The sequence below is a fragment of the Chelonoidis abingdonii genome, chromosome 2, assembly GCF_003597395.2.
Source record: "Chelonoidis abingdonii isolate Lonesome George chromosome 2, CheloAbing_2.0, whole genome shotgun sequence".
NCBI classification, from domain to species: Eukaryota; Metazoa; Chordata; order Testudines; family Testudinidae; genus Chelonoidis; species Chelonoidis abingdonii.
This window is the reverse complement of record NC_133770.1, coordinates 303,017,713-303,027,098: the sequence shown is the minus strand read 5'-3', so window position 1 is coordinate 303,027,098 and position 9,386 is coordinate 303,017,713. Positions and strand designations below refer to the sequence as shown.

Here is a 9,386-nt window from a genome sequence, read left to right as displayed (position 1 = left end):
AGGAAACCTTGTTTACTCACAGCCGAGAAAACAAAAAAGACCCCGAGTATCCAAATTCCCGCCCCTGACTTTAAACAATCCAGTTCTCTGATTGGTCCCCTGGTCAGGTGTTTGGTTACCCTGTCCAGGTAAAAGAAACTTAACCCTTACCTTACCTATCTAGTTATGACAGTGTCAGTAATATATTTTAAAGTTTTCAGAAGGTCTCTTCTATAAGTCTATAATATATAACTAAATTATTGTTGTATGTAAAGTAAATAAGGTGTTTAAAATGTTTAAGAAGCTTCATTTAAAAATTAAATTAAAATGCAGACCCCGCCGGACTGGTGGCCAGGACCTGGGCAGCAAGAGTGCCACTGAAAACCAGCTCGCATGCCGCCTTCAGCACCCGTGCCATAGGTTGCCTACATGTTATAGACTTACAGAAAGAAACCTTCTAAAAAAGGTTAAAATGTATTACTAGCACGCAAAACCTTAAATAAGAGTGATAAATGAAGGCTTGGCACACCACTTCTGAAAGGTTGCCGACCCCTGGTGTAGCTAATCCACCTCCACGAGAGGCAGTAGCTAGGTTGATGGGAGACTCTATTGGTCTAGTGCAGTCTACACTGGAGGTTAGAGTGGTTTAACTGTGTCATTCAGAGGTGTGGATTTTTCACAGCCGTGAGACACTTTGGCAGTGTAGACACAGCCGGTTTCAGCACTAAAACTTTAGTCGTTTGGGGTGGCTATTCTTTTATTGCCGGGAGAGCTCTCCCCCAGTGATAAAGTGTGACTACACTGCCCACGTCACAGTGCTGCCGTGGATACGCTGTAACGTGGGCAGTGTAGGCATACCCTTAGTTATGCCAACCTAATTTCCTAGTGCAGACCAGATCTTAGTAAGAAAGATGTGTAGGGTGCAGTGTTGCTTCAATAAAATAAAAACTCAGGTCTTGTGACATGGAAGCACAGAACTGAATGGTCTCAGTGAGTGGAAAATACCCCAATAATAATGAGGGACTTCAATGACCCACACAGTCACTTAGAACACGTTGCCTAAGGACGAGATGCAGAGATCAAACGTCTAGACACCATTAATGACTACTTCTTGGAGCAGCTAGTCCTGGAACTCACAAGGGGAGAGAGAATTCTCAGTTAAGTCTTAACTGGCACACAGGATCTGGTCCCAGAGATGAATATAGCTGATCTGCTGGATAAAAGTGACAATAATGTATTTAAATTTAAAATGATTGTAGGGGGAAAATACCAAAGAAACCCACCACAGCAGCATTTAATTTCAAAAGGGGGTACTACACAAAAATGAGGAGGCTAGTTAAACTAAAAGGAAACGCAACAAGAGTGAAATGCCTACAAGCTGCACGGAAACGTCTTAAAAACACCATAATGGAGGCTCAAACTAGATGTATACTCCAAATGAAACAAATCAGTAAGAGCAGCAAAAAAATCCCACCACGGCTAAACAACAAAATAAAAGAGGTTGTTAGAGACAAAGAGACAGCTTTTAATAACAGGAAGTCAAATCCTACTGAAAAAGATAGAATGGAACGCAAAATCTGGCAAGTCGCATGTAAAAGTATACTCAGGCAGGCCAAAAAGCAATCTGAAGAGCCACTAACAAAACCCACAAAAACTAACAGCAATTTTTTTTAAGAACATCAGATTCAGGAAGCCTGCCAAACAATTAATGGAGCCACTGGACAATCCAGGTGCTAAAGGAGCACTGAAGGAAGACAAGACGGTTGCAAAGAAGCTAAATGAATTCTCTATATCAGTCTTCACTGCAGAGGATGTGAAGGAGTTTCTCACATCTTAGTAATTCTTTTTAGGTGACAAATCCGAGGAACTGTTCCAACTAGAGGTATCAAGAGAGGAGGTTTTGGAACAATTGATTAAATCAACAGTAATAAGTCACCATGACCAGATGGGATTCACCCAGGAGTTCTGAAGGAATTCAAACATGAAACTGCAGAATTACTAACTGTGTGTAGCAGGGTGGTCACCCGCTCCTGCCCTGAGGGATATAAAGACAGTCTTGGGAGAGGGCTGTTGCAGAGGGAAGCAGCTACTCGGGCCTCAATCAGGCCTCAGCTGGTCCTATAGAAAAGCCAGAGAAGCCAGGAGCAGACACACAGGGTACATCTACACTACAGGATTACTCTGGTTTTACAGAAATCGATTTCTGGAAACAGATTGTATGCAGTCGAGTGCACGTGGCCACACTAAGCACATTAATTCGGCGGTGTGCATCTATAGTACCAAGGCTAGTGTCGACTTCCGGAGCGTTGCACGGTGGGTAGCTATCCCATAGTTCCCGCAGTCTCCCCTGTCCATTCTGGGTTGATATCCCAATGCCTGATGGGGCAAAAAACATTGCCACGAGTGTTTCTGGGTACATGTCTTCAGGCCCCCTCCTCCTCCCCCTCCCTCTGTGAAAGCAACGGCAGACAACTGTTTTGTGCCTTTTTTCCTGGTTACCTGTGCAGACACCATACCACGGCAAGCATGGAGCCCGCTCAGCTCAATGCAGCAGCCATAAACATTGTAAACACCTCACACATGATCGTGCAGTTTATTCTGAACCAGAACCTGCAAAACCAGGCAAGGAGGTGACAGTGCGGCGACGAGAGTGATGAGGACATGGACACAGAATTCTCTCAACCCACAGGCCCCAGTGCTTTGGAGATCATGGTGTTAATGGGGCAGCTTCATGCCGTGGAACACCGATTCTGGGCCCAGGAAACAAGCACAGACTGGTGGGACCGCATAGTGTTGCAGGTGTGGGACGATTCCCAGTGGTTGCAAAACTATCGTATGCGTACGGCCACTTTCATGGAACTTTGTGACTTGCTTTCCCCTGCCCTGAAGTGCAAAGACACCAAATGAGAGCAGCCCTCACAGCTGAGAAGCGAGTGGCGATCGCTTGCAACGATCAGTCAGTCAGGAATCAATTTGGAGTGTGCAAATCTACTGTGGTGGCTGCTGTGATGCAAGTGGCCAAAGCAATCACTGAGCTGCTGCTACCAAAGGTAGTGACTGTGGGACATGTACAGGTCATATTGGATGGCTTTGCTGCAATGGGATTCCCTAACTGTGGTGGGGTGATAGATGGAACCCATATCTGTATCTTGGCACCGGAGGACCAGGGCAGCCAGTATATAAACCGCAAGCGGTACTTTTCAGTGGTGCTGCAAACACTGGATCACAAGGGACGTTTCACCAACATCAGTGTTGGATGGCTGATCAGTTCTCCACGCTGGGCAAACAGGAAATGAAATTCAAAAGTTCCCAGGGCTTTTCCTGTCTACCTGGCTCGTGCATCCGAGTTCACACTGCTGTCCAGAGCAGTCACAATGGTGCACTGTGGGATAGCTCCAGGAGGCCAATACCGTTAAATTGCGTCCACAGTAACCCTAATTCGAACTGGCAATGTTGATTTCAGCGCTACTCCCCTTGTCGGGGAGGAATACAGAAATAGATTTTAAGAGCCCTTTATGTCAAAGTAAATGGCTTTGTTGTGTGGATGGGTGCAGGGTTAATTCAATTTTGGACTGCTAAATTCGACCTAAAACGCATAATGTAGACCAGGCCACAGTCTCCTCTAGAGGAAGGGGGAGACGGGTCTGGCTGCAGGGAGCCAGAAAAGGTACCTGGAGTGGAGTAGGGCTGGGGGAAGGCCAAGGGAGCCTGGAAACTCCCCCAGTTGCGGCTTAGTAGAAGGCCAAACAAGTAGTGGGGTTGCCAGGGACAGCCCAAGGCTAGGCAGAGGCAGCAGGTCCAGACCCAACATTGCCTATGATGAGTGGCTTATACTGCAGTCTGCCCCAGGGAGCGAGGGCTACTTGGTGACTGGCAGTAGCCTACAACTGAGGTGAGGTGGGGATAGGGGGTTCCCCGGGGAGGGGAGATCCTGAGAGTGAGGGGTTACTGCCAGGGGAGAACATCCCAGGTAACAGGAGTTGAGGGAGGAATGCAGAGGCCAAGCAGGAGTGGGACACTGGCCTAAAGAAAGCACTCCAAGGCTGGAAACGAGCTAATTCCCAAGACACCAGCAGGAGGTGCCACAGGGGTGAGTCCCACACATTTACACCGTGACATCGACAATGGACAACTGAACCTAGACAGCACTTTCCATAATGCTTCACGATGGATGGAATCAAAAGCTTTAGTTAGGTCCATAAATGACAAACAATGGGGTCCTAGTGCCAGTTGTGCTCCCCTTCTGTGTGCTGGGAGCCTTCTTATTTTCTGTTCAAGACTGAGTGCCCATGATGGGGCTAAGGGGCCTGGGAGAAATGAGGGAAGGGGGGTGAAATAGGACAGGGATGGGGAAAGGGGTGGAGAAGAAAAGGGGAAGCGTGGGGGGAAGCAGGAGCCCAGTATGCAGCATCCCTCGGCAGCAGCTGAAGCTCCCTGGTTAAGCAGATCCATCAAACCCTCACAAGCCCCACCCCGCTGACCCCCAGCCAGCTACACCTGCACCCCAACCCCATCAAGCCCCATTCCCCCAGCACCCAGACCCTCCCACTGGGCCCTCCATACCCAGACCCCCCACTGAGCCCCAACCACCTTCACTGGATCCCCTGCACAGTCCCAGTGCCCCTGCACCTGGAACCTCCCAATGAGCCCCTGTGCATCCAGATCTACTGAGCCGCCCACATCCAGACTGCGCCACACAGAAACCTCTCATCCCACACCTGTATCACCTCACACTAAGCCCCTCCATACTAGGATCCTGCTGGGCTGAGCCTGGGCACCCACACCTGGCGCAGAGGGGGATGGCCCTGGGGTGTTTCTGGGTCAGGCTCAGCCCTTGCACTGTGTCAGAATCAGGTGCAGTCTCACTGCTGAGTCCCTGTACTGGCGGAGGTGGGGGCTTCAGGGTGATCTCCCACCCCAATGCAGCCAGTGGCCTGTGCTCCCCACTGCCATGCTAGAGCCACATGTATTTATTGACAAATAAAATTTGCAGAATTTTAAAATATTGTGCGCATAATTTTTCTGGTGCAGAATTCCCTTCGGAATAAGAGAGTTACAAAAAGATCTCACAAAGCTCGGTGACTGGGCAACAAAATGGCAGATGACATTAAATGTTGATAACTGTAAAGTAATGCACATTGTAAAACATAATCTGTACTATACATACAAAATGACGGGGTTTAAATTAGCTATTACCATTCAAGAAAGATCTTGGAGTCATCATGGTTAGTCCCCTGAAAAAAAATCTGCTAAATGTGCAATGACAGTCCAAAAAATGAGAAGAGCGTTAGGCACCATTAGGAAAGAGATAGATAAGAGAAAATATCATCATGCCACTATATAAATCCATGATACACCAACACCTTGAATACTGTGTGCAGTTCTGGTCATCCCTTCTCAAAAAAAGATATATTGGAATTGGGAGGAGGATAGAGAAGGACAACAAAATGATGCGGGAGGGGAGGAATGAAACAGCTTCCATATGAGAAGAGATTAAAAAGACTGGGACACTTCATCTTAGAAATGAGACAACTAAGGGGGGATATGATAGAGGTCGATAAAATCATGAATAGCGTGGAGAAAGTGAGTAAGAAAATGTTATTTACCCCTTCAAACAACACAAAAGCCGAGGTCACCCAATGAAATTAATAGGCAGCTGGTTTAAAACTAACGTAAGGAAGTACTTCTTCACACAATGCAGACTCTACCTGTGGAACCTCTTGGCAGAGAATGAAGTAAATGCTAGAAGTATAAGTGGGTTTTAGAATTACTTGAATAGAACTTGTCACCTGTTGGGGTGATCTTCCAAGAATCAGCCAGTCATTGAAGTAAAGATACACCTGGATTTTTTGCCTCCTTAGAGGAGCTGCTATACCTGCCAAGCATTTGATTAATCCCCCTGGTGCTGTAGAAAGACCAAAGGGCAGGACCCTGTACTGGTAGCGGGCTGATCCTGCCATGGCGCCTGCATACTGGCTGGTGGACAAGCATTTGCCGAAATGCCGCCAAAAAGTGGTGTTATCAAGCGCCGAAATGCAGCTGATTTTCAGCAGCATTTCAGAGGTGACGCCTCTTGATGTTGCCACTTCTCAGTGGCTCATCGTCCGGCGCCCACCACCCGGAAAAGGTTGGGGACCACTGCCTTGAGGACTCTTTCTTAGAGTCCCAAAGTATTACCTGGTATCTCAGCAGAAGAGGAAAAGGAGCTCGTTCTGCGAGGCAGGCCTTGCTTCAGTAAAGGAGAGGTCAGAACTGGGGATACTCCTTTAACTTGACACACCAGTGACTCCAAAAAGCTGGTGGCTTGGATATGACCGTCACTCTGGTACTAAGTCCACCAAAGAGTCCCTTGATGACTGGGGGGAGAGGGAGAGGTGGGAAGGGGGTGTCCTAGGCTAACTGAAATTATTTAATGAAGAAAATATATAAATAAAACTAAATATATTTTTCCCAATGGTCATAAAAAGGAGAAAAAACATCCTAACTACACTACCAAAATAACACATACAAACTAAGGAAAACTGTACCATTAGCAGAGAAAGCAGGCACTGCAAGGTTTTTGTCTCACTGGCACAGGCAGTAAGAAGGAACTGAGGCCTGATCTACACTGGGGGTGGGGGGGGAGGAGGAGGGGAAAATCGATCTAAGTTATGCAACTTCAGCTACATGAATAACGTAGGTGAAGTCAATGTACTTAGATCTACTCACTGCGGTGTCTTCACTACGGTGAGTCGACTGCTGCCGCTCCCCCATCAACTCTGCCTGTGCCTCTTGCGCCAGTGGAGTACAGGAGTCGACGGGTTATCAAGTCTACACTAGACATACCTGAGAGCTTAAAGAGCAGTGTGTCAGAGAGAAAGGAGGGAAGCTCCAAGGGCACCTCAGGCAAAGGCCCAAAATAGACACTCGTGACCAAAAGAATTTGATCTTATCCACATAGGACGCATGCACACCAAGAGTGGAATCCATGCAGTCGATCACTCACAGAAGAATAGAAATATTCACTGACTACTTCTGCCATTTCTTTAACATCAGCAATTTTACTATTCCCATCTCGTAGCAGACTTACAGCACTGCTAGGATTTCTTTTGTTTGGGGTATATTTAAAAAATTCCTTCTTGTTGTCCTTAAGCCTAGTAGTCGTAGATTTTCAATTATATCTTTAGCTTCTCTTATCAATAGCCTGCAATTGATAGCTGCTATTCATATCATGTTACTCATTTTTCCATTCGTGATTAGAGGGAATATTTTCCCTTTCCTTTATTGCTGCTTTCACTTTCCCTCTTAACCAGATCATTTTAAAATGAAGTCCTCTTTTATGATTGCGCAAATATAGTATTTGGGCATCTAGTAAAATTGTCTTTAAAAACTCCCAATTATAATTGATCTTTTAAAAAAATGTCCTCTCATTCAGTTTTGCTCGTGATTGTTTTCCTCTTCAGCTTCAAAACTCTTTTAAAACCAAGTATGTATAATTATTGGTTGGGACTATATATCCTGTTTGCACATAACAAATATAATTCATTGATAGCATCCATGTAATATCAGAAAACAGAAGTCTCAGTCTCATGGTCACATCATAGAATTATGCTTTCTGAAATGTCCTCAAGCGAATGTCGAAGTGCCAGAAGGATTCAGAACAAAACGGAGAGAAGAAACAGCTTTTAAAATGTTCAATTAAAACTTATTTTGTATAGAATGCTACCCACAGCTTAGTTACAAGGTGGGATTCAGCATATCAACAAGGGATTTACTCAGTTTTCACATTAATTTAAAGGTGAACTGCAAAGCTGTTATTCATAAAAATAATAGTGAGCACTTACCTAGCTTTGTACAGCTTCAAAACATCTTAAAATGTTCATGTGTTAAAACTCAATCTCCAAAGTAAACCCAAATTATCCAGTTGTGGGGGGGGAGGGAGGGGAGTGGCAAGTGGTCAAGAACCAAAGCTCAGAGTAAAGTGACTGCCAAAGGCCACGCAGCAATTCAGCTGTCAGAGCAGACACAAACTCAATTCCCAGTCCTACGCTAGATCCACTTTCCTCTAAAGAGATATCGAAAAATGTCAAATATACAACACTGCTGCAACTAATGTAAGTGCCTGTGTACAGAGTATTTCCAAGAAAAGTTGCTTTGTATGGGAGTATCAAGGGCCCTCCAGTTGTTGCCTGTGTGAGAGAGCTAATGCCTTTTGGTCAAGTGAATTTATTCAGGAAAGCCTAGTATTTTCTTCTCTTCCCATCCTCTTCTCCTGCAGATTTGGGGAGAGTGAACTGGGTCTAGTACTTCCCTATCTCCTGGCAAAGCCACAAAGAGTATTATCTCTTACCAAGTCCTCAGTGATAACATAATCCAATTACAACCTAACAATTACTCCTGAAATGCAGCTAGTCCCTATTTCTACTATGGCTATCATGGAATCTAGCCTAGTTAACACACCCGGAAAAGGTTGGGAGAGGAGGAGAGAAATGGAAGGAAGAAGAAGAAGAAAACAGGAGTGGCAGGTCGATAACTATCTTTATAAAAGCAATAAATAGAAACTGGATACCTGTTGCTATGAACACTGCTTCTGTAAGGAGGTCGGCCTTTTACGGTGGTTTGAACTCCAAGAGTTCAGGCACACTTGTTGGAAAATTATATGGATGGGAACTTCTCTAAAGTATAAACACATACAAGAAAAAAAAGAAAAATATAGAATCTAGTTTATTTTAGGAAATGTGAGTGACAAACAAAAACAAAGATTAAACGAGACTTGGGAAACAAGCAGAATGAAGCTGTAAACAAACAAGCTCTCTCCCTTACACACATTTTAACTGGCTACAGAAGGAAGGGGTGAGGGTGGAATGTCACATTCCCTCTCCTGCCTCTAGGCTTGGGAACCTATTATCTAACAGGTTTCAGAGTAGCAGTTGTGTTAGTCTGTATCCGCAAAAAGAACAAGAGTACTTGTGGCACCTTAGAGACTAACATTTATTTCAGCATGAGCTTTCATGAGCTACAGCTCACTTCTTCGGATGCACAGAATGGAACACATAGACAGGAGATATGTGTTATCTAACACACGTTGGAGTAGCACAGCCCAGTATAGAGTTAACAGAATGCCTTGTGGGAGGTGCCATCATTTTCATCTCTTTTTTAAAAGGACCTGTATAGTTCACTCTGAATAACTCCCTGGCTGCAGTTTCTGTCACTGGAAATAAGGCATAAGATTGGAAATAAAGGCATAAATTTCTAACAGAGAGTAATTAACCATTTACCAAGGGTCATGGTGGATTCGCCTTCACAGCCAATTTTTAAATCAAGACTGGATGTTTATCTATACTTGCAGATGTAGAGCGCCAGGAGTTAAAACCAGACCTCAGAGACAGCAGCAGGGAAAGCGCTGCCATGTGTTCACATTGCCAGCT

The 9,386-nt window shown here is 45.2% G+C and overlaps 1 protein-coding gene across 1 annotated transcript in view; it reads right to left on the bottom strand.

The window, feature by feature from the left end:
- PUF60 (poly(U) binding splicing factor 60) overlaps window positions 1-8,636 on the bottom strand; it is a 49,671-nt gene extending 41,035 nt beyond the window's left edge. Inside the window, exon 1 of the mRNA XM_075063361.1 lies at window positions 8,528-8,636. The gene's annotated coding sequence lies outside the window, so the exon portion shown is untranslated. The remainder of the gene's footprint in view (window positions 1-8,527) is intronic.
- Window positions 8,637-9,386: the final 750 nt, after the last annotated feature.